We start from the raw sequence: 26,096 nt of genomic DNA on the forward strand, positions 1-26,096 counted from the left end.
CTGAATTGTTTTGTTTAAAATTCATTGCGGTAATGTCTAGAAGCAAAATTAGAAAAATATTGTCTCTGTCCAAATATATATGGACCTAACTGTATTTCATGAGTTTTATTTTTTTAAAATTCTTTGGAAGCATGGTTGAAAAGCAATGTCTGACTTTCATTTGTTCATTTTCATAGATTTTTTATTTAATATTGCTTGTGTCAGATTCAAGTTATTTCTGTCACCATTGTGGGTTTTTCTGTCATTGAACGAGGGGGTACAACTTTGACCACGTGTGTAGTTCTCTTTCAGAGACCATTGTAGGTGTGTACAAGTCAGATATGAATGACATCTTTCAGTCTGTACATTTTTTATTTGATGCTTTGCTGGGATAATAGAAATACTCAAAAATGTTTAGGTTTTTTTTAAAAGGAGACTCCAATGAAATTTTCTAATGATATGGGGGTCCTTTACACATCTAGGGTTGAGCTTGCCAGTCAGTGCCTAAATGAGTTTGGGTAATATGTTTTAAATCAGATATGTCTACCACAAGTGGCGATGTTGGACCTCCTTGCTCTTGTGTCAACTCCAGCTGGTCAAGTTGGTGGCTTCCATATTTATATTTACTGCTAACCAATAGCCAATTCTCCCCTTATATGCCCCCTTATTCATGATTGCATCAATATTTAGGATTGGTCCTATAGTAGGTCTTTCTTTGAGACCTCTACTGTACCCTCACATACCTCCGATTAAAAATATTGTGGCACAATCTATCGAAAGCCATATATATTTAGGTGCTCTGCCTTTGAAGTTGTACTAGTTGGACATTATTGCTCTGCACCTACAGCACCCAATGGAGCCTGTATTGGAGCACGTAGAGGTTCAACTGCCTACTATAGAGCCATAAGCCTCTCAGCACTACTGTATATGGTTCAGTCATGTGCATGGTGCACAATAATGATGACTAAATCATTTTACTTCTATGACATCTCAGTGTGTGTATTGGTGAAAAGTTGGAAAATGTTTCAAAAGCCCCCGTCACACATAGTGCTGAGTCACAATTTTTGTGACGCAACAGCGATCTCAACAGTGAGATCGCTGTGTGTGACACTGACCAACGACCGGCCCCCCTGCCGGTTATCGCTGATCGTCCTGGAATAGCCAGCACATTTTTTTGATCGCTGGTCTCCCGCTGGCCAGCACGCATTGCTGCGTGTGACAGGCAGGAGACCAGCGATCAGCAATCAGCAAGCTGGTAACTAGGGGAAACGCAGGGTTTCTAAGCTGCGTGCGTCACTTAGAAACCAGATGTGTACCTTAGTTACCAGCGCGCTGATGCAGGGAGCTGGTAACCAAGGTACATATCGGGTTTCTAAGTGACGCGCGCTGCTTAGAAACCCGATGTGTACCTTAGTTAACAGCTCCCTGCACCAGCGTGCTGGTAACTAACGTACACAGCGACGCCACGCGCTCAACGTCGCTGGTGCTGATCGCTGGTGAAGCTGCCTGTTTGGCAGCTCACCAGCGATCATGTAGCAACACACCAGCGATCCTGACAAGTTGATATCGTTGTCGGGATCGCTGGTGAGTCGGTATGTGTGACAGGGCCCTAAAAGGCTTCTAAAGTTGGCACTTAGTTCATAAATACTGTTAGTTATTCTGGAGTTGGGAGCCAAGTCAACTTTGTTCTGGAATAGAATAAGGGCAAGCATGCAGATGTTGAGTGCAAACAATGGTTTCAAACCACTAAAGTATTAGTATTTCGTCAATTAAGTATTTGAATGGTCCAGAAATCACAAAATGCAACCATATTAAATGGCTTGAGGCAAAGGCTTGTAATAGTGTAAAATTACAAAATAAGTATTACTTAATTCTGCGCTGTTCCGCGACATATGACCAATGCAGTAAATCAAGACAACTGGGGCCAGTGATTGACTGCACCATCATGTGATGTACTTGCCCCGTAAATAAAGATGACAAGGACTGGTGGAGTTGGTGTAGCAGGGGCATCAACAGCCAGGCAATGATTTTTTTACAGCATTACAGCTTTGCCTCAAGTTTGTCTAATCTCGAACTTCATATGAACCTACTTTTGGGTTCAGCAATATCATTATTTTCAACATAGTCCAGTCATTAATGTCATTTGTTATACTCATCACCTGATATATCCAGGACACCTGTTCTTTAAAAGAGTTTCCAAACGTAAGAACAAGGCTCGAAATACCCATTCACAAGGAAACAGTGTTTGCACAGTGCTAGCCACTGTCTATGTAACTGCTAGAGGTGGGCAAACTGTACTTGTCCATTGCACAGCCACCTTTCAATTTTTATGGGACATTTTACTGCACCCTTCTCAAAATCAGTTGGGAGTCCCAGTGGTCCATCCTCCTCGATGTGAATGGGCAAAAATTTGGGACAACCCCTTAAAACCCTTCCCCTGGGAGAAATCTTTATTTCTGGGCTTTTGTTTTTCTCTTCCCCTTCTTACCAAAACATAGCCAAGCAGTAATCTTGAATGCCACCTTTCATTTTAACATATAAATGTACTGACAAACAGGAAGAAAAAAATCCAAGTGGGGAAAAATGGTGCAAAAAAGACAATTCCGTCATTGTTTTGTAAGTTTTGATTTTACAGCATTCATTGTGCAATTAATAAAACTAGGCAATATGATTCTCAAGGTCCGTATGTTTACTGTGATACCAACTTATATGTTTTTTTTATTTTAGTGGGGAAAAAAGTATTTGGTTTGGGTCGACATTTTCTGACACTTGTAACCTTTTTATTTTTCCATAAACCTTTATGAGAGCTTGTTTTATTTGCATTAATGTTTTTCTTGGCATGCAGCCCCATGCTGCTTCCTTCTGCTTGACTGACGACTTCCTTTGCCTGATGACTACCTATTCCTGAAGTCACACAACATAGAGGCTGTCAATCAACCAGGAGGATGCAGAGCTGGGCGGGGAATAGAACTGGGGTGACAGAGGCTTCAGATCGAAAATAGTCAATTGGATATCAATTCAAACACTGATTTCTTAGTAAAGGAGGACTGGACTGTCCACATAAAGGTATTGATGGACTTGTCTTTGAAAGATCTACATGCACATATAAATAGTTTGGGGATTGTGAGATATGGGAAAATTATATCATTTTGATTTTGAATTCCCCATCAAGATAAGTTTGGAGCAAAAATACTGCTTCAGACCACTGAGCCCTCCTCTCTTGACATACATTCCCCAAGACCATAAAAAAACATGCAATGTTTATCTTTAATTAAAAACCAGAAACAAACCCTTTGAAGCTCGGTGACCACCAATTAGCACCAGGGTGGGAACTCTCCTGCAGCTACAGGCAAACTGATTCAAGCACATGGAGACAGCATGGCGCTATAAGTTACAGCAGGCTCTGAGGTATTGAATCTGGAAAATGACCTAAAATAATAGAATTCAAAATCTCTGAGACTAGCCAAGCATATTATCCAAATCGGCATTTCTTCCCCCATACGCCCGTGCCACCTGTAGCACTCTGTGTTATTGAGTTATAATGCATAGCTACCAGGAATTACATATGGTAGGCATATTTAGTCTCATGTGCAGATAAAAGCCAGCGGAACCCAGTGGTGGCACCACCGACCCATTCAGAGCTTCGGGCGGAAAGTTATGGGCCATCCACGATTCTGGACAGAAAATCATATTCTCGGACATGGGAGGAGGGGGGCAGCCCAGCCCAGGGGTAGCAGCAAAATGTGGGAGGGAACAGTCTAGGAGATTTAAGGCAGTCCCTCATTTTGGACTGTTTTCTACTGGCAGGAGGATACATTAGCTGAAGCAGCCAGGAAAGCCTATAACTAAGATTTGGACCTGTGATCCATCAGTGCCTCCCTGTGGTTACATGCTACATAGCACAGTAATTGCAACCTAGCTATGCCCTACCTTTGTAATACACCCTTGACAGTGTACGTGTATATTGTAGTTGTTGTAAGTATATACCTGTATATTCTAGTGCACCTTTTTGATGATTAAATATAAAATTAATTTTGGGCTGCTCTTTTATCTCGATACACGAATCCGCACATCCTCACACTCCATTGGTCAATCATACGCTACCCAGGTTGGTTTCTAACCTGATATAAGCATGTTGTTGGATGGGGCTTATGTTGAACGAGGAACTGGTGGCAGAAAGCCGTACTGTTTTAGTGAGGAACTCTAGCAGTGACGGCCGGAAGGTTTATATATATATCCCCAGCCTGGACTGGCAATATATATCCCCCTTCACTGGGAGTGCCTCATTAAGGCTACTTTCACACATCAGGTTTTCGGCGTCAGGCGCAATCCGGCGTCGTGCCGGAACGCCGGATCCGGCAAATGTTTTGTAAAACCGGATGTGACGGATCCGGTTTTCTGCCGGATCCGTCTTGTTCTTGACAGACAAAACCGGATCCGTCTCATCCGGTTCATCCGTTTTTCTATCCTTTTTCGACGGATAACGCCGGATCCGGTTTTTAAAAAGACCCCTTGTGGCCTTCCGAACGGGATTGGCTACTGGAAAACTATATATAGTGTGTTCCTACAGCCCTTCTTTGACAGGTTGTAGAGGAGAAAGTGCAGGTTGGAGAGAAGAGCAAGTTACTGGCGAAGATGGATGTTGTGATTGGAAATATTTTGAAGAATTTGGCGGATTTTATAGCGGAGGCGAATCGTTTGAGGGTGATTGTTCTGGAGAAGGAGAGAGCGAGACAGCAGCGCATCAGGCATCGTAGACGACGTTTGTGGATCCACCCCATCACAGCCAAGAGAATGACGCGTGGGGTCTATTCTACACTCTGCATGGACCTTCGACGAAACCCGGATAAATTTTTTGGATATGTTCAGATGAAAATGGAGAATTTTGATTACTTGGTGGAGCGCATTGCACACCTCATAAGAAAAGCGGACACCTATTGCCGCTTCTCTGTTTCACCCGCAGAGCGTCTGATGGTGACTTTAAGGTAAGCCACATTTATTGGATGTGCTCACATCAGAGCACACTTTCACTGCAATCTTGTTGGTGGTAGTTTGTATCTCCAAGTGTTATAGCTGAGTTTTGGTATGTAATGCTGTGATTTAAAACTAATTTATTGTTTTTTAATTCCCCACAGATTTCTTGCAACTGGAGAATCCCTTTCGTCACTGCATTTCCAGTACAGACTTGGGATTTCCACCATATCTGGAATAGTGAAGTACACATGCCGTGCACTGTGGGACTCCTTAGCTGAAGAGTTTTTACCAGAGCCCACAACAGAGAGGTGGATTGAAATTGCTGACAAGTTTCAACAGATATGTCAGTTTCCCAACTGCTTGGGCGCTGTGGACGGGAAACATATCCGCATTGTAAAGCCAGCCGGATCGGGATCGGAATATTTCAATTACAAGAAATATTTTTCAATTGTCCTCATGGCCATCGCTGACGCGGAATACAAATTTATTGCTGTTGATATTGGGGCCTATGGCCGCTCCAATGACTCTCAAGTTTTCAAACTGTCTGCCATGGGGCGTAAACTGTATGGAAACACCTTCCAGTTCCCACCACCTAGACCGCTGCCGCAAACATCTGGTCCACCTATGCCATTTGTCTGTGTAGGGGATGAAGCCTTCCAGCTGTCAGAACACCTTTTGAAACCGTACTCTAGCAGAGGATTGACAAGAACAAAATGCATTTTTAATTACCGCCTCACAAGAGCAAGAATAATGGTTGAATGTACCTTTGGTATTCCGACAGCCAAATGGCGGGTCCTATTGACTGCGATCAACCTCAAGACAGAAACTGTGGACGAGGTGATCAAAGCTTGCGTGGTACTCCACAATTTTGTTATCTGCAAGGAACCCATTTCCATTGAGGACACCTCTGAAGAAACCACCTTGCAAGATTACCATGACATTACCACTAGAAGTTCTGTGACGGTTTCAGTAATGAGGGACAATTTTGCACTATACTTTATGTCACCTCAAGGCAGAGTACACTGGCAGGATGACAGAGTGTGAAAGATTTGTGCCCTTAACCAAACCTGTGTACCTTCTGTACCAACAGTATATACCTTTGCCAACCAAAGTTGGCTATCTTGTCATGGTCTCTATTTTTAGCTTTAGGCCACAGGTGTGTACCTGGTTGTGTTTTATGCAAAGTATTTCACCTTTTAACAAAAGTTGTGTACATTGTTAGGAAATCACCAACAATAAACACAACTTTTTAGGTGAAATACTTTGCTTCAAACACAACCAGGAACACAACTGTGGCAAAAAGCTAAAATTTACCCACAGTTATATACCTGTTTTTGAATACCTTTTTACCTTTTAAATACCCTGTATTTAACCTTTTTTTTAAACATATTTCGCCGCAGAAAGAAATGACAGACAACCAGTGTAAACAATAATTTAACTTTTATTTAAAATATTTTTTTTTTGTAAACTGTTTTTAAACTTAAAAAAACTTTTTTAATAAAGGTTTGAAACCAACTGGGCATTTTTATTACAAAACACATCATAAATCTGTGTAGTGTGGGGTGGAAATACTGCTGGAGGGGCTGCGGGACACTTCGACAATGGGAGTGTGGAGAGAGGACTGGGATCGTGGTGGGGAAGGAACAGTTAGAGGTGATGGTGTGGAAAAAGCTACAGAATGGGTGGACATGTGGGAGGCAGAAGAGGTGGTGGGCGGTGGAGTGGAGGGTTGGGCAGGGACTGTGGGAGCAGATGATGTTGATGGCAAGTTGTATGGGGAAGGAGTTTGGTACGGGGAAGGAGTTTGGTATGGGGAAGGAGTTTGGTACGGGGCTGGTTGCTGGAAGTGGGGAGATGTCTGGTACTGGGGAGGTTGCTGGTACTGGGGAGGTTGCTGGTACTGGGGAGGTGGATGGTATGTAATAGGAGGGGAGGATGGAAAGTGGCTGGAGGGGGTGCAGATGTAATAGGAGGGGGAGGATGGAAAGTGGCTGGAGGGGGTGCAGGTGGAGGAACTACTGTGGTGGGAGGAGGAGGTTGGGAGGTAACTTGCTGGAGAGCACCGTGGCATGAATGCATTACATGCATCTGCTGGGTAGGAGAGAGCATTTCCATGTGCTCCACAACAGACCTGAAAAAGGTGTGGTTTGGCGAAGATCTTGCTTCTGAATGCATGGTTTGCAGAAGTGTCTTCACCTCCAGAATGCTGGAGTTGATCTGCTGAAAGCCTGCGGAGATTTGCTCTGACAAGACTTTTAGACAGTTCTGGAAAGATGCATTCAGATGCAAGAACTCTGGCGCATAACTCTTTTCCTGACCCCTCTGCTGCTGCCGCCCAGTACCCGCAGGTGTACTAGAGGTGGCAGGGGCAGAAGGGTGGGGTAAAGGGAAAGCGATCTCCTCACCAGCAGCTTCATGTAATGTAGGCGGCCACGATGCTCCTGTGCTGGTGGATGGGACAGATGGGTCGAATGTGTGGGAAGGCTGGGAAGGTGTAGATGTACCGGGGCGGTCGAAGTGTCCCTCGGTGCCGGTCTCCTCAGGGATCGCCTCAGAAGGGTCCAATCGTGAAGGCTCCCGAGTGCTGCTCACCGTGCTGTGGAATAAAGAGAAATAAAAACAATTAAAATAGTGACATGGTATGGCCCTGGCTGAAAAAAAAAAGTTACATCTAAACATTTTTTTGTCACATGTGGTGTGTAATGTTTACCTTCTGGTGAGCATTGTATCCCGGAGGAACGACAAGGCTCGTGCGTACTTGTACTTGCTCCTGCGTCCTCCAGATCCACTCGGGGCCCGCATCTCTTTATTGAACTCCTTCTTGAAACGATCCCTCACAGACCACCACCGCTTCACAATTCTCTCCCCTGAAACGAGAAAGGACAAAGTGGTTAGTATACAACATCAGTGTTTCCCAAACTCCAGTCCTCATGGTCCCCAGGGGTCATGTTTTCAGGATTTCCAAAGTAAATAGAAATCCTGAACACATGATCCGTGGGGACCACGAGGACTGGAGTTCGGGAAACACTGGTTTAAATCAAGCAAACGGTACTGTATATACTTACGCTCTTTAATCTGGGCCCGAGCTTCGAGGTCCTCCCAGCGGTCCACAAGGAGCGAACAGATTTCCTCCCAGAGTCGTCGGGTAACGATAAGGTCAGCGTGGCGGCGGTCAGCCATATTCCAGAGCGGCTCCCTTTCTCTGACGAGATCGATGAGGTGGTCCACATCGATTCCTCCATCCTCACCGTCAGAGTCGGGAGCACGCTGTGAAGGCTGTTAAAGAAAAAGACAAAAATAACATAATTAGCCTCCACAAAAGAAATGAAATAAAAAGTGCAAAAAAACAAAGCAAAAATATTTATACTTACACGCTGGTGACCGCCGCGTTGCTGTCGCCGATGACCCTGGGAGGCACTGTGAGGACCTCTTGGCCGAGCACCAGATTGGGAAGACTAGAGAAGAAAACAAAAAATGTTATGTCTTTGGATGTAGGCATTTGTTTGCTGTGTGTGGTCTGCAGAACATTGTTTTCTATGTGTTGTGTGTAGTGTGATGTTGTGTTTCTGCGTTTGATGCAAAAAACTTACCAATTGTGAGCCCACTCCAAGTGTCTGTCCACCCCTTCCTTCTTCTTCTGGGAGCTCCTCTTCATCTTGTGATTCCTGTTTTGAAATAAAAGACAATGAAAAGACATATATTACAGAGATGATGGATTTTGGAAATAAAAACTTACCGTCAAACGCTGACGATGCGAGGGAGGGCTCCCAGAAGAAGATGTGCTGTCTTCCTGCTGGCCAGACTCCATGGCTGTGGGTGGTGTTCCGGCTGCTGCCATTGCTGCTGCTGCTGCTGCATCTCTTAGGCGGCTGGTGAATAAAGAGAAACAAAGGGCCAATGAATATCTTGATATTCCATAGCCCTAGTTTGGAGGAATGGGGGATTTGATAATTACCGTCTCTCATCTGCTGCTGGACTCCCCTCCCGTTGTTCAGCATGCTGCTCCATTTGGGGTGGTGCTGATGGTGCTGCTGCAGATGTCTCCTGCCTTCTCCTGCTCCTGGTTCTTGGCTTGGGTGGCATGTTGGGTTTGGCTGAGGGTCCCACTGTCTTGCTTTTATATATGTCTTGTGGGCAGAGCTACTGAGCATGCTCAGACCCAAAAAAACGGATCCGGCCACCGGATCCGGCTGTCGCCGGATCAGGCGCATTGCGGCGCTCATAGGCTTTCATTGTGTGAAAAAGCCGGACGCGCCGAATCCGGTGTGTCCGGCTTTTTCGCCGTAGACAAAAAACGTTACAGTAGCCGTTTTTTCCAGACGCCGGATCGCGACACATTGCCGGATCCGGCGAAAACCGGATGAAACGCATGGCCATCCGGCTCGATCCGGCTCTAATGCAAGTCAATGGGGGGGAAACTGGATCCGGCATTGCATTTCGCCGGATCTGTTTTTTGTCAAAAGCGCCGGATCGCGCCTGACGGCGAAAACCTGATGTGTGAAAGAGGCCTAACTCGTACCTATAAGGAAAACCTTTCCAGTGACTATTTGCCCTCTGTGCAGTTCCCTGACTGACTTGGGGCAAGTGGTGGTGCCAGAGAGCCGATACCTGCTGGGTCATTCTCTCCCCTCCTCCGAGGTGAGCGAAGTAAGCACCCCCTTCCCCTGTGCAATCCGTCACAGGGGTATTAAATCCTGCTGACAGATCCATTTAAAGCTGATGAAATGCAACTAAGTAATTTTGGAAAAATCTGTGAACAGAACTAAGTAGAGACTGGACCAAGATCATTACTTAGTAAGTGATTAGCATCTCCAATTCTCGCCTAGACACTCTGTTTGGCGAAGCAATTTGGAAAAGCATTGGTTTTCTTCTTTCATATCAAGTCCTGGCTAACAAGAGTGAAATGTAAGTATCTCAATCGAGTTCTCCTATGTGTAATCCACCAGGCAAACTAAACCTGAAGAAGTGGGTGGCAATGGGGGATGGTGAGTCAGGTAATGGCTCCTGCAATCAATACCCATGAACAGACTCTCGTGATTGTTCTGTCAGCTCCAAGGCTCTTTGAGATCTGCGTTCAATAAACACATTAACCGTGAATAATGTTTCTGTTCAATTTTTAAAGAAACCCCTAAAATAAGACGAAGATTTATATATACTGTAGATATATATGTATATATATATATATATATATATATATATATAACTCCAACACTAAGCACCTTTCTAAATCCAGTACCCTACAAATACCGCGGTGGAGGAAAAGTGCATCTTTAGAGCAGCAGTGTACCGGCATCTGCAATGGAAAGTGTTACTGAAAAATCTTTCGAAAAGATATCTGTTGACAAACCTGCTCAGGATCTGCAATATAAGGAAAAGGATGTCTGCAAAATTTCTGTGAACTGCAGTAATCTCCCACAGGTACAGAGATATAATGCAGGTTTACAGTAGGTTTACTTGGCTTCTGTTCAGATTGATTATGTGTTTTTTTTTAGAAGGATGTTTAAGATTTCCCAAGACAAGTTAGAGTTTTGACTGTATCTTTCTGAAAATTTTCCTATATGGTGATATACAGAACCGCAGGTATGTGTGTGTTTATACTGGTGTGCGCTTCACATCCTTTATTTAATCCAATACAATGAAAAACACCTGGAAATAAAAACAGGAAACACATATTGATGTTCAGGATTATAGCAACTCAGGGGCGGACACATCACATGTGCATCCGTTTCAGCTGCACAGCCTCTGTGTCACATGGTTACTGCAACAGAGATGAGCCAGGAGACTGTAGTGTCTGATTGCTCCTACTCCTGCACTGAGAAGAAGCACTTCTTTGTTTTAATGGTGTTTATTTTTTACAGGACAGGGGTTAATCAGCCATGTTGGAAACTCTAAGTGTCTGATCTCTCAGCTGTGCTTGTTTAGCCACTCCCATCCCCTTTATAATCTGGGACCTGAATCAAACCCATGTCAGAGCTAGCATTTGCTGCATGGCTTAGGAGGAGAGGTGTTCATATGAAAAAGAGTTTTCAAGGAGTTATCTGTGTTAGGAGTGGCGGAAGACACTAAATAAAAAATATAAATAAAATGCCTTCGCCACGGGGTCAACCGTGTGGAAGATGGAGAAACCGCAGCTAGATGAGGACAGAGCACAATGGCGGTAGTGTGCACGGGGTTTGACGTCACCCAGGTGCACAGGGAAAGCTCTGTTAAATCACACAAAGCATAAGCACAATAACTCTGAGCCTGTTAGCGTCACAGGTACTCAGAGTAACTAACACGGTATTGCAGTCACAGGAGTAGCCCCCAAATGGTGGGACTACATCCGTCTAGACTTACCATAGTTAGTAGTGTATAGAGCGTTGCAACCGCAAACGCAACCAATAAGCTGCTACTGCAGCGCGGCATGGATAATGCCGCAAGGTGACACCACTGGAAAATGCAGGCGCGATGTCAGACGCTAGCAAGTGTGCCTGGAGCAATGGCGTGCTGGCACTGGCTCTAACTCAATCCCTCACACATTCGTAGTATCAAAGGAATGGGGTTTCAAATGAGTCATTCACCAGACCATGCATCCATCAACATACACACTGCAGCAAGTATGACTATACTAGCGCATGGCGGAATGGCCATGCGTGCTTTTTATAGCAAACGGGATCTTCCAAAGGCTTCCAGATCTCTTAGCTGAGCCAATGGAATCTGAAGCAGGACCTGAGCACCTGACTGCTGAACTCCAATGGGTGATTGTCCCATGGGCATGCTCAGAAGAAGGGACGAAGGACTTAGCCTCCGGAGAGAGTTGCTGTAAACCAATCTCCTCTGCAATCTCCTTTGCATTAGACAAAGAGCAGGAGACTGCAGCATGTGAGGGTCTAGATTCCTGCCTAGTAATGGCCGAAATTTGACTCCTAAAAATCTGTGACTGTTGCGTGGTTTGTAAGTGTGGTAATTTCCTTCACTCTTCTACTTTGTTTTTTTCCCCATCCTCCAATCCCCTGTGCATTCCCCTGTTAAATGGTTAAATGTAGGTAAATATCTGCAAGCCTGGTGTTTTCAGTTTACCCTTGTTTGTGTAGCCTTTTTTGTCGGGTTGACGTACTATGGTGAACAGTAGAGCTCCTCTTACCTGGGTGGGGGAAACAGATGGAGGGCTGACTCAGGAGATAAAATAAGGGTGGCGGCATGGCTGTGATTGGCTGCTTAAATGATGTCATCATGATGCGCGGTCTGTGCGCATCATGATGCGCGGTCAGTGCGAGCCTGCCGGTGGTCTGTACGGGCCTCTCGGGAGCCTGTGCCGGCTGTCGGTGGTCTGTGCCGGCTGCCGGTGGTCTGTACGGGCCTCTCGGGTGCCTGTGCGGGCAGTCGGTGGTCTGTGCGGGCCTGCCGGTGGTCTTGTGTGTGTGTGCAGGCATCGTCCGATGGGACTACAAGTCCCATCGGGCGATGCCTGCTACACTGACAGTGATTGACACATTAGCCAATGATACATACATACATACTACATATATACTACATTCATACAACATGCATACATACATACTACATACATATTTACTACATTCATACAACATACATACTACATATATACTACATACAACATACATGCTACATACTACATACATACTACATATATACTACATTCATACTACATATATACTACATTCATACAACATACATAGATACTACATACAACATACATGCTACATATATACTACATTCATACAACATACATATATACTACATACTACATACATGCTACATTCATACAACATACATACTACATACTACATACATACTACATATATACTACATTCATACAACATACATACTACATACAATACATTCATACAACATACATATATACTACATGCATACTACATACAATACATTCATACAATACATACATATAGGCATACAGTACATATTACATAGAGTACATACTCACAATCACTTGTCACTTTGATCCCCGAAGCCAGTGTCATCTATGAAAGAAATTAGAAAAAAACAAACCACCAAATACTCCCTGATCCGCAGATATCCACGAGTGAGTGTCCCATGCCGATTTCCCGTGGAGAACAGCAGCATCAGCTGATGCGACCGCTCTCTAGGGGCTTCAATAATCCAATGACGGAAGGTAGGTATCCATCCGCACTGTATTCCTCCGCCACTTTAAAAAAATAGTCCCTAGTTTCACTTTATGGCAAAAGTTGCCTGGGAACTTTCTCACACAGCTTTTGCCATAAAGTGAGACTAGGGACTATTTTTTTACAGTGGCGGAGGAATACTTTGCGGAAGGATACCTACCTTCCGACATTGGATTATTGAAGCCCCTAGAGAGCGGTCGCATCAGCTGATGCTGCTGTTCTCCACGGGAAATCGGCATGGGACCCTCGTGGATTTCTGCGGATCAGGGAGTATATGGCTTGTTTGTTATTTTCATATTTTTTCATAGATGACACTGGCTTCGTGGAACAATGTGACAAGTATTGGTGAGTATGTACTCTATGTTATATGTACTGTATGTCTATATGTATGTATTGTATGAATGCATGAATGTATTGTATGTAGTATGTACAGTATGTAGTATGTATGTAGTATATATGTTGTATGAATGTAGTATATATGTATGTAGTATATATGTATGTTGTATGAATGTAGTATATATGTAGCATGTATGTTGTATGTAGTATGTATGTATGTTGTATGAATGTAGTATATGTACTGTAGTATGTATGTAGTATGTAGTATATATGTATGTTGTATGAATGTAGTATATATGTAGCATGTATGTAGTATGCAGCATGTATGTATGTTGTATGAATGTTGTATATATGTAGCATGTATGTAGTATGTAGCATGTATATATGTTGTATGAATGTAGTATGTAGCATGTATGTTGTATGTAGTATGTATGTATGTTGTATGAATGTAGTATATACGTAGTATGTATGTAGTATGTAGTATATATGTATGTTGTATGAATGTAGTATATATGTAGCATGTATGTAGTATGTAGTATATATGTATGTTGTATGAATGTAGTATGTATGTTGTATGAATGTAGTATGTATGTAGTATGTATGTAGTATGTATATATATATTTTTTTTACATTCAACACATTAGCCGGATGATGGGACTACTACTGTCCCATCATTGGCTAATGTGTCAATCACTGTCAGTGTAGCAGGCATAGCCCGATGGGACTTGTAGTCCCATCGGACGATGCCTGCACCGACAGCCGGCACAGACCACCGGCAGCCAGCACAGGCCCCCGAGAGGCCCGTACAGTCCACCGGCAGCCGGCATAAGCCCCCGGCAGGCCTGTACAGACCCCCGGCAGCCGGCACAAGCCCCGGCAGGCCCGTACAGACCTCCAGCAGCCGGCACAGGCCCCCGGCAGCCGGCACAGACCACCGACAGCCGGCACAGGCCCCCGAGAGGCCCGTACAGACCACTGGCAGCCGGCACAGCCCCCCCGAGAGGGCCGTACAGACCACCGGCAGCCGGCACAGGCCCCCGAGAGGCCTGTACAGACCACCGACAGCCCGCACAGGCCCCACCCGCACACACAGACACGCACAGTGTCCACCCACGCACCGCCCACACTCTTCCCCCCTCCCGAAAGGGTTTTTTTAATTCCGATATTTCTGTCCCGTTGACTTTAATGGGACTTCCGGGATCGGAATCGGCGATACCTGATACTTTTTTTTAGATCGGCCGATCCAATCCGATCCGATATTTTTCAATATCGGGTGGTATTGCTCAACACTATACATGAGTACTGTGTAGTTTCTGATACAGGACACTGACTTCTCTCATGGTGAACATTTTTTTCTTTCATCACATTGGGGGGAGGACTGGCCATTCTTTGTATAGTCCAGCAGCAAATCATGACTGTACTTTTAAATATATATTATGTACACTATATAATTAATTTTTTGCTTTTTTTTGTAGGTCTCAAAATCAGGACTTGTAATGTGGAAGGCAGAAACTCTAACAGTTAGCCACAAACTAAACTGTTGTTTAATACAAAAATGTTTCTGCCTTTAGATCTAAATGTTTTTCTTTTTCTTCTTTTGTAGATGTGATGCTTGACTTATGCCTTTTATATATTTGTGCGTAATATGTACATACTGTACATGCATAATGTGCTTATTCATGTGTGTTATGGCTCATTTGGTGAAGTGGATTTTCTAATCCGAAAACCAGAAAGAGCCTCACAAACACAACAATGTGTTATACACAGGTAAATAACAATGTGCATAGTTTCCCTGAAAATAAGACCTACCCCAAAAATAAGCCCCAGCATGATTTTTGGAGTATGCTTGAAATATAAGCCCATATATACACATATATGTGTATATATGTGTGCCTAATGTAAATAAGCATGTGCATATACTAGAGGGGATGATGGAAGGGGGCACAGACATACAGTCATATGTTAAAGTTTGGGCACCCCTATTAATGTTAACCTTTTTCTTTATAACAATTTTGGTTTTTGCAACAGCTATTTCAGGTTCATATATCTAATAACTGATGGACTCAGTTATATTTCTGGATTCAAATGAGGTTTATTGTACTAACAGAAAATGTGCAATCTGCATTTAAACAAAATTTGACCGGTGCAAAAGTATGGGCACCTCAACATAAAAGTGACATTAATATTTCGTAGATCCTCCTTTTGCAAAAATAACAGCCTCTAGTTGCTTCCTGTAGCTATTAATGAGTTCCTGGATCCTGGATGAAGGTATTTGTGACCATTCCTGTTTACAAAACAACTCCAGTTCAGTTAAGTTTGATGGTCGCCGAGCATGGACAGCCTGCTTCAAATCATCCCACAGATGTTCAATGATATTCAGGTCTGGGGACTGGGATGGCCATTCCAGAACATTGTAATTGTTCATCTGCATGAATGCCTGAGTAGATTTGGATCGGTGTTTTGGATCATTGTCTTGCTGAAATATGCATCCCCTGCGTAACTTCAACTTCGTCACTGATTCTTGCACATTATTGTCAAGAATCTGCTGATACTGAGTTGAATCCATGCGACCCTCAACTTTAATAAGATTCACGGTGCCGGCATTGGCCACACAGCCCCAAAGCATGATGGAAACTCCACCAAATTTTACTGTGGGTAGCAAGTGTATTTCTTGGAATGCTGTGTTTTTTAGCCTCCATGCATAACGCCTTTTTGTATGACCAAACAACTCAATTTTTGTTTCATCAGTCCACAGGACCTTCTTCCGAAATGTAACTGGCTTGTCCAAATGTGCTTTTGCATACCTCAGGCGACTCTGTTTGTGGCGTGCTTGCAGAAACGGCTTCTTTCGCATCACTCTCCCATACAGCTTCTCCTTGTGCAAAGTGCCCTGTATTGTTGACCGATGCACAGTGACACCATCTGCAGCAAGATGATGCTGCCGGACTTTGGAGGTGGTCTGTGGATTGTCCTTGACTGTTCTCATCATTCTTCTTCTCTGCCTTTCTGATATTTTTCTTGGCCTGCCACTTCTGGGCTTAACAAGAACTGTACCTGTGTTCTTGCATTTCCTTACTATGTTCCTCACAGTGGAAACTGACAGGTTAAATCTCTGAGACAACTTTTTGTATCCTTCCCCTGAAAAGCTATGTTGAATAATCTTTGCTTTCAGATCATTTAAGAGTTGTTTTGAGGAGCCCATGATGCCACTCTTCATAGGAGAATCAAATAGGAGAACGACTTGCAAGTGGCCACCTTAAATACCTTTTTCTCATGATTTGATACACCTGGCTATGAAGTTCAAAGCTCAATGAGGTTACAAAACCAAATTATTTCTTCAGGAAATCAGTAAAAAGTAGTTAGGAGTGTTCAAATCAAGAAAATGATAAGGGTGCCCTTACTTTTGCACTGGTCAAATTTTGTTAAAATGCAGATTGCACATTTTCTGTTAGTACAATAAACCTCATTTGAATCCAGAATATAACTGAGTCCATCAGTTATTAGATATATGAAACTGAAATAGCTGTTGCAAAAACCAAAATTGTTATAAAGAAAAAAGGTTAAGGCTACTTTCACACTAGCGTCGTGCACTGCACATCGCTATGCGTCGTTTTGAAGAAAAAACGCATCCTGCAAAAGTGCTTGCAGGATGCGTTTTTTCTCCATAGACCTTTATTAACGACGCAGTGCGACGGTTGCGTCGGACCGTCGCCACCAAAAAACGTTACATGTAACGTTTTTTGGTGCGTCGTCTGCAGCATTTCCGACTGCGCACGCGCGGCCGGAACTCCGCCCCCACCTCCCCGCACCTCACAATGGGGCAGCGGATGCGATGAAAAACAGCATCCCCTGCCCCCGTTGTGCGGCGCTTCCACACTATGCGTCGGTGCGCTGCAATGTCGCATAGCGACGTGCAGTGCACGACACTAGTGTGAAAGTAGCCTAACATTAATAGGGGTGCCCAAACTTTAACATATGACTGTATCTATTGTGACAACTCAGACCTCGATAGGCGTGCTTCAGCGTTGCCTTTTCCACGCCCCTCTGCTCCGATTGGTGGCCACTGCTGCGCTCTTATTCTCTGATTGGGTGACCTCGTCATAAAAGACAATGTAGTAGGGTTCCCATCCATTGCTCCAAAGCGCTGTGGATTGTGTATATGGTATTCCTGCTCCGTCTTGCCAGGTAGGCATTATTTGGGACCTCAAATTAGGATCTTTGTTGCGTTTCCTTTTTTAGGTCAGCTATCTATTATATTTAATCATAACTCTAGTTTACATTTTTTATTGCTTTTACACATGAAAGCAAATGGGGGGCTGCTTGGCTTCTATGTGTATACATACGCTTTGGCAAGGGCAGCCATTTCAGTTTTCCGGCCGCGCCCGCCCCGCCATTGTAGGACATTTGTAGCGTTTCCTTTTATAGATCAGCTGTCTATTATATTTAATCATAACTTGGCCACATAGACCTCTTCTGTACCGGCACCAGACTTTGTGGAGTTCTCGACCTTATTTAGTTCTTTTTTGTAGACTGTGTGTAGGCCCTGAATTTTTTTCTTCACCACAGCCTCATCCACCGTGTCACTGAGATTGTGCTGTTTGAACAGGGCAACTAGTGTCTAATAAGCCTCCTTTTTTATGTTTGTTGCTGTAGTCAGCTGATTTTATCTGGGCACCACATTTTAAAAAGACATCGAAAAACTAGAGCAAGTTCAGGGAAGAGCGACCAGAATAGTGAGTGGACTGTAAAGTATGTACTACGAGGAACAGTTAAAGGATCTGGGAATGTTTATCTTGCAAAAAAAAAAGGCTAAGAGGAGACTTAATAGTGGTCTACAAATATCTGAAGGGCTGTCATTTGCACATGGAAACACGAGAAGCAATGGCATGAAACTGAAAGGGAGAAAATACAGAAAAGATATTAGAGAAAATTTTTGACAGTGCGGGTAATCAAAGAGTGGAACAGGCTGCTACAAGAGGTGGCGAGATCTCCTTCATTGGAAGTCTTCAAACAGAGGCTGGATAGACATCTGTCTGAGATGGTTTAGTGAATCCTGCATTGAGCAGGGGGTTGGAGACGATGACCCTGGAAGTCCCTTCTAACTGCAATATTCTAGGATTCTAGTATTCTATGATACTTTATTTTATAAAGGGAAAGTTGATGCATTTCTGTATCAAGCTGATCCCATCCTCAAAGACTGACAGTGATGTCAAACATATGTAAAAACAGCCTTGAAGAAGGGATCAGTTTGATACAGGAACACATCAACTTTCCTTTTATAAAATAAAATATTACGTATTCTGAAACTTTTTGCAACACACATCTACCCAATATACATGTGGGAGCAGTTCGGCAAGCCAAATTCTATCATTTTCTTGCAATAAACCCTTTTTGATAAACTAACCAGTTTGGATCAGTATAAAGGTCACTGAAGCAAATCCCTGGTCTATCTTGTAAACACAACACCGCAAGGTGCATAAAAGATGACTACCAGCAATTTTCAAATAGATGCTTGCTTTATGGAGCACTTTTCCCATCTTTTTCCATTTGGGTCTGATTTCTGATTAGCATTCAAAAGACTTTGCATATGTTATATTTTAGGGTCTTTGGTAGTACCTCGAATGCATGTCCGCTCTTGGGCTACTCACTGTGTTTACTGCTCTCCATATAGCAGCCAAATCTTGCAGGAATTTAACCCTGCTGTGTCCTGCAGGGACTGGATTCCCGAGCCAATCACCAACTTGCAGATGCGTATAACAGGTAGCTCCTCCCTCTGCACCTTGCCTAAGCTTGGGTTCCAGTTTGCTGTTAGCATCTAGTTCCCAGCCAAGGTGCTTAGTTGTATTTACTTCAAGTTACTGACCCAGCTTGTCTTCTTGCCCTGTCTGATATCTCGGCTACGCATCCTGAACTTGTGCTGCCTACCTCAACCTTGGACCGTCAGACTACACTTTTGTTTCTCCCCTCTGTAGAGTGCATACCTGCTCTCACTCGTGGGTCAGCTGCTGCAGTTCCAAACACTACCCTAGAGAGATACTTGGTGGCTGTCCTGCAGCTTGAGCCTATCCTCACCATCAGAGATGCTGGTAAAGACTAGGTTGGCACTTAGTCACACACCCCCAGGGCAATCCCAGCCAGTGGTGCAGTGGGTCCACATCCACCAGCATTACAGGAAGCTCAGTCCATGGACCCCACTGACAAAACAGGATCTAGAGACTTCAAGTCTCTTTTGCAAGTCCTGTATGAGCTGGTTTGTTTACAATGTGAACATCAAGACCAGCTGATGCAGGTGATTAATGTTGGCAACTCAGCTGCAGAATTTGTCCACCTCTGTGTCTGCCCTGTCCCGCACCTCAACCTCAACAGGTCTGCCTTCCTCAGCATCAACATTGTCTCTAGGGAAGCCTCCTGGAGTTCCAGTATCTAATGGAGCAGCTCTCTGGATGTTCTTATACACCTCGCTATTAGGATTGATCTCCATTTCCATGAGCAAACTCTGGAACAGGCTCAAGTGTCTTCTCTTTTTGGGAGCGAGACAAAATCTCTGTACAAGAGTGACAGCAAAGATATCATGAAAATGTGTACATGTCCTGTGGTGGAAAAGGCCATTATGTTCATCAGTGCCTGGTAAAGCCCAGAGAATCCACGCTTCTAGGGTTGGCCACAGAGGTGAACATAGATAAGAGAGATTGCTCTCCAAAATTGGTACCCTGTCTAGGCAGGAGAGGTTCCTCTCTGTGGCTTTTCATATGGATTTCAGTTTCAGGGGCAACTTCATCCATCTGGATCTGGTCCGTCAAATTGAGGTCGCTTCACAACAGCTGAATCATCCCTTGTCTATTGCCTCCATTGAAGAACAACCTATTTGTTAAATAACACTGCCAGTCACCCTGCAGATCAGAATTCATCATGGTTGCGTTGACATTTGCCAGTTGTTGACTTTTTCACCAGCCAGGTGCTTCAATGGGGATAATATTGTGCTACCATCTGCCTTGCCAACATCATGCCCAAGATTCCATCTTCCATGATTTTGGCCTTTCCTCTCAACCCTTTGGTCGGGTGTTTTCTCAGTACCTGCCTAAAGGCCCCGTCACACATAGCGACTTACCAGCGATCCCAACACCGATATCAAGGTGTCAGGATCGCTGGTAAGTCGCTATGTGATAGCTGGTGAGCTGTCACACAGACAGCTTCACCAGCGATCAGCACAGCGATGCCGAGCGCCCGGCATCGCTGACCATCCCTGTAAAAAATAGAATCAAAATAAAAAATATATTATTCTCACCTTCCGACGTCCCGTTCAGCCATCCTGCCTCTCTCAACGCTCTTTTGCAAGTCCTGTATGAGCTGGTTTGTTTACAATGTGAACATCAAGACCAGCTGATGCAGGTGATTAATGTTGGCAACTCAGCTGCAGAATTTGTCCACCTCTGTGTCTGCCCTGTCCCGCACCTCAACCTCGACAGGTCTGCCTTCCTCAGCATCAACATTGTCTCTAGGGAAGCCTCCTGGAGTTCCAGTATCTAATGGAGCAGCTCTCTGGATGTTCTTATACACCTAGCTATTAGGATTGATCTCCATTTCCATGAGCAAACTCTGGAACAGGCTCAAGTGTCTTCTCTTTTTGGGAGCGAGACAAAATCTCTGTACAAGAGTGACAGCAAAGATATCATGAAAATGTGTACATGTCCTGTGGTGGAAAAGGCCATTATGTTCATCAGTGCCTGGTAAAGCCCAGAGCATCCACGCTTCTAGGGTTGGCCACAGAGGTGAACATAGATAAGAGAGATTGCTCTCCAAAATTGGTACCCTGTCTAGGCAGGAGAGGTTCCTCTCTGTGGCTTTTCATATGGATTTCAGTTTCAGGGGCAACTTCATCCATCTGGATCTGGTCCGTCAAATTGAGGTCGCTTCACAACAGCTGAATCATCCCTTGTCTATTGCCTCCATTGAAGAACAACCTATTTGTTAAATAACACTGCCAGTCACCCTGCAGATCAGAATTCATCATGGTTGCGTTGACATTCGCCAGTTGTTGACTTTTTCACCAGCCAGGTGCTTCAGTGGGGATAATATTGTGCTACCATCTGCCTTGCCAACATCATGCCCAAGATTCCATCTTCCATGATTTTGGCCTTTCCTCTCCACCCTTTGGTCGGGTGTTTTCTCAGTACCTGCCTAAAGGCCCCGTCACACATAGCGACTTACCAGTGATCCCAACACTGATATCAAGGTGTCAGGATAGCTGGTAAGTCGCTATGTGATCGCTGGTGAACTGTCACACAGACAGCATCACCAGCGATCAGCACAGCGATGCCGAGCGCCCGGCATCGCTGACCATCCCTGTAAAAAATAGAATCAAAATAAAAAATATATTATTCTCACCTTCCGACGTCCCGTTCAGCCATCCTGCCTCTCTCAACGCTCCGGTCCCAGTGATCCTTTGCGAGAATGACCGCGAGATGTCATGGTCTCGAGGGATAACAAAGTCTCGCGGTCATTCGTGCAAAGGATCACTGAGACCGGAGCGTGGAGAGAGGCAGGATGGCTGAACTGGACGTCGGAAGGTGAGAATAACTATATTTTTTATTTTTTTTATTATTTTTTACACCTGATCGCTGGTCTCCTGCCTGTCACACACAGCGATGCGTGCTGGCCAGTGGGAGACCAGCGACCAAAGAAATGTCCAGAGGTTTCTTCCAGCGATTAGCGATACCGGCAGGGGGGCCGCTCGCTGATCGCTGTCACACACAGCGATCTCGCTGGTGAGATCGCTGTTACGTCACAAAAGTTGTGACTCAGCAGCGATCTCGCTACCGAGATCGCTTAGTGTGACGGGGCCTTTAGACTCATGTTTTGTCCTGATCTTTCAATGTGACTGATTCAGAGGAGGAATTGCAACATAACCCGGCAAGGGTTGAGGAAGCAGCTCCTGTTCTACAAAGGGACATTGTTCCTGGTAAAATGTTTGTTCCTTCTCCTAGGGGAGGAGAAGTCTGTCTGGTGAACACGAATCCAAGCTGGTCAGCAATGTGGGCATATGCAAGTCCTCCAGAAACAAACCCACTAGGCCCCTTCTCCTTCTGTCGGTTCCTCCTGTCCCTGTTTTTCCTTCGGATGTGTTTGAAGTGAATGATGTTGGCTCTAAACATAGATTTAGGAAGTCTTCCAAGAACATATGCACTCCTGCCATTCATGAGAAGAGTCTCCGACTTTGGACTAGTGATGAACGAGCACTGAAATGCTCGGGTGCTCATTGCTCGGGTTGAGCAAATCGGAATACTCGGGTACTCGACCCGAGCACGAAGCCCAATGTAGTTCTATGGGAAAACTGAGTATTTTTACCACTACCCCCCTTGGGTCATTTTAAGGTCTACAAACATCTGAAAATGATGGAAACAGTGCTCAAATACCATGGGAACTTCATATTGAATGCCCCTGGAAGTATTTGTGACTGCCAGGTCAATGTTGTCAGAGTCTTACGCCATTTTTACAGGCGCACCAACACACATACAAAAACGAAGCCAAAGTGGATTTTCCTGGGAAATATGTTAAGGAACATTCTTTCCAAGGTACATCACTCCACAAATATTTAATAGTACCACAAAAATGTTAGAAATTTCTGCACAATCAGATGTGATGGCTGGGATGTGCAACCCTGTTTAAAATAGCTGGATTTTCATGCTGCATTATGAAAAGGATCTTCCTGTATTCTGCTGTGTAAACAAGCAAATAGAAAAAAAAGGGGCTCTGGATTGCTTTGGAATAAAATAATCAGGATTAAGATGCCCAAAAAAATTATTCCTGGCCACTGATACCTGGAGTTAGGTATTTACGGTCAATATATGTAATAGGCAGCAGCAGCAGATAGTAATGGAATGGACCCTCTTGATGTATACAATGAAGTATGGCACATGCAATGCCTGCCTGCTACTGATATCTATATAGCGACATACACTCCCTGCCTAACTAGCCCTTCAATCTATATACCCTGTAATTAGTCCTTAGAATGACTGTTGGTTTAGCTGGATATGTGGCTTCAACAATGGTATACCCACACTAACTAATAAAAGCACATATCTCTATCTCAGCAGCATCTCTCCCTACACTGTCTGATTCCGGAGGCGACTGGGCCGAGCAGGGCGGCGCCAGGTCTGATATAGACCTGATGATGCTATGTGGCCAGCCATTCACTGTAATACCACAACAAAGATGGCTGTGGCATTACAGTGCATGGCAGACAATTCCTGCATATTGATTGGTGCTCTAAAGAGAACCAAACATGCAGGGCGGGGACTCGATCTCCAAACAAATAATCCCGGAAAGCTCGGTGCTCGTCGAGTACAGCGATTTTCGGGCGAGTACCGAGTGGTGACGAACATGCTCGCTCATCACTAGTCTGGACGTAAAAAGGGAGGACATTGTCACAGCAGTATACTTGCATGCATGGTTGACTAAACATTTAAAGGCTACCATTCACAGTGGATGAAAGTTTGCAATTTTGGCAGGAACTGTTGACCATCTGATGTGTATGCGGTTTCCCAACTCTTTCCCAACAGATGTTCATTTTCTTTTCCTCTTTGGATGCTTTTTGACTTTTCTTTGAAAATTAAAAAACAATTAAATGTGACAACAAATAAAAAAGCAGAAGAAATAGGGAAAATCCAATCTCATGGACTGAACATCAAACTTTCAAAACTTTTCTATACTACTTTACCTTTGTTATCTCTGTCTCTTTCTGGATTGATAGACCTGTTCACTGTAACAGTTAGATTATTTAAACTTAATTTATACAATCTAGCACTCTTTCCATATTTTAACATAAAAATGTAATGGTCATTTTCTGCAGTATTGCAGTTTTGCTGACACTTGACCTCTTTACATCCTTTGCTTGACACCTATAGTAAAACCAGGTACGTGCTCTTTTTATCTTTTTTTTTTGCCGGGTGCTAATGAGATCCGTGACCCTCTGACTCTGCATTAATGTTCTTTGTTCTTTCCGTCTGGATTCTGCAGGCAGACTTGCTTTGTATTTTGTTGTGTGTTTTTCTTTTTTTTTTTACTGATCAATATCAAAGGGGCATTTGTTAAACCCATTAGAAAAGCAGATAGATCTGATCAATGCTAAAAGAACTCTCAGCGTTGAGAGGAAACCAATACTCAGCATTCTCTAGATCAATCAGATTCTCCATCTTTGCCTGTCAAGGCTTTGGGCTGGCAGGTTTTGGCAGCAACCCAGCTTTTAAGATGGTACTGCCTTTACCGTTGTTTTCTCTTTTTAGAGAAATATCTATTTTCACTTTTTCCAGGTACATATAGCAATCTACTGATCCAAGTTCTGCTGTAAAGGTCTACATTAAATCACCAGTCCATAATCTGTTTGAATAAGCAGACTCAACAAAGCTCTGGAATTGCAGGAAGATTGGGTGATCAAAGGTGTAGTATGGTGGGTAGTGTTTTCTAGTATCAGTAAATAGAAGGGGTCATTAATGTCATATTGGTCAAACCTATACATATCTCTGTCATATGTTTATTCTTTTTTAAAGTGGTTTCCCACTACTATTTGATCCCCTTTCATATGTCCTAATTCTTCTTAATCACTTTTTTCTCATAATCTTTCATTACCTACGCTGCTACTACGAGTGCATGTTGTTGTGGGTTACATAACCAGGATCGGACAGGCCAACGGGTGAACAGGTGAATCCCTCGGTGGGCCCTTGTGCAGAAGTAAGCCACTTACCCCCTATATGACCATTAGTTGGCCAAATACATTTGATTTTCTATGTACAGACAGTATTTCATCATTCATTTAACAAACTACCCAGTTGTTTTAATATATAGAAGCAGAGGTAAAGGTGGATAATGTTATATTTTCATGTAGCTGAATAGTGGGGCTCCAGAGTCAATGTTACCGGTGGGTTCTTGCCACCCCGGTCCAATACTGCACGTAACCCTTTGTTGTCATGCAGCAACTGTTTCCTACTCTGTTGCTTCTGAACTCTCCACCAAAATCACAGAAAAGGAGAAGAGAATATAGCTGTTGGGATCATAGGGTGTCCTAGCACACATTCTCAGATCAGTCTTCCCCTTCTCTGCACTGATTCTGCTATTGTGCTAAAGCAATGGCCCTTAAGCTCAAAAGTCTTGTGACGTGCTGCTTGTCATTAGAAAGCATGTTGCAGTACTTGTCAATTGAGGGTGACGATGCTCCAAAGCATGGGCCAAATCAGTTTGCACCATAGTTTAGAATTTGTCTTTACTGCCCTCTGCACTGATCTTACTGATGCTTTGGAGCACTGGTCCCTCAGCTGAAAAGTGTTGTGATTTGATGCTTGTCATTTGAAAGCATGTCACAGTACTTGTCAATTGAGGGAGCCACTGCTCCAAAGCATTGGCAGAGTTAGTCTGCACCATGCAACGACAAGCTCAGATCACTGTCTTTACTTTCCCCTGCACTAATCCTATTGATACTTTGAAGCGCTTATCCCATAAATTCACATGTTCTGTAATATCCTATCTAATGACAAACAGTACATCAGCGCTTTCCAGCTTAAGAGACCTAGGCAGAGGAGAGTGAAGACTGTAATCTCGGACACCCTGTCAATCATTGAAAGGCAACTACTTCTCCTACCTATGAACCAGGGTTCCAGGAGAAGCATTCGG

Source organism: Dendrobates tinctorius, unplaced genomic scaffold, assembly GCF_039654945.1.
Source record: "Dendrobates tinctorius isolate UK_male_01 unplaced genomic scaffold, ASM3965494v1 ptg000086l, whole genome shotgun sequence".
Classification (NCBI taxonomy): Eukaryota; Metazoa; Chordata; class Amphibia; order Anura; family Dendrobatidae; genus Dendrobates; species Dendrobates tinctorius.